Source organism: Limulus polyphemus, unplaced genomic scaffold (genome assembly GCF_000517525.1).
Source record: "Limulus polyphemus unplaced genomic scaffold, Limulus_polyphemus-2.1.2 Scaffold1159, whole genome shotgun sequence".
Classification (NCBI taxonomy): Eukaryota; Metazoa; Arthropoda; class Merostomata; order Xiphosura; family Limulidae; genus Limulus; species Limulus polyphemus.
In genome coordinates, this window is record NW_013666769.1 from 198006 (window position 1) to 198694 (window position 689).

Consider the following 689-nt stretch of genomic DNA (forward strand, 5'->3'; position numbering starts at 1 on the left):
CAAGCATACAATCAATGTGGTAAAACAATATCTTAAAATTGATGGTAAAAATGCCAATATAATACTCACAACTTGTTGGCCTATGCAAATATCTTATTATATTTTTTAAACTAGAATATCAATAAAAAGGCGACCAAAGATCCTGGAAGAAATTTGGGAGTACTACACCATATTTGGAACACTATTACATAATCGTTCACTGATAATCAATATCACAAGATGAAAATAGGGTGTAGTGGCTCACTATAAACTGCTATAAACAAATTAGACAAGTAGTTGACATTATTTGTTTGTGGCTCCTATATGTGTATTGCTTGTGTATTTCCATTACTGGATATATATGTAGAAACAATAAAACGCACATATATATATATATACTATTTTCGCTCTTTATCAGTGTAACTATACCTAGCTATCAGTTTAATGTTTAGTAAGGAACATACTTAATTGAATAATTATTAAATAATTAATTCAAAAAATACAATAACAGTCGTTTTGAATGTAACTTTTACCTGATAATGACTCGAACTATTGTTTGCCTGATGTTTGACGGAACTGCACCAATAGTACAGTTGTACTGTGCCTACTGTAAAAGTTGCTGAATATGTTAATTCGCTCATATTATTTGTATTGTTACGTCTCCGTTTGTTAATTGATTTTTCCGTAACTTCGTTCCAACGAAACTTTAA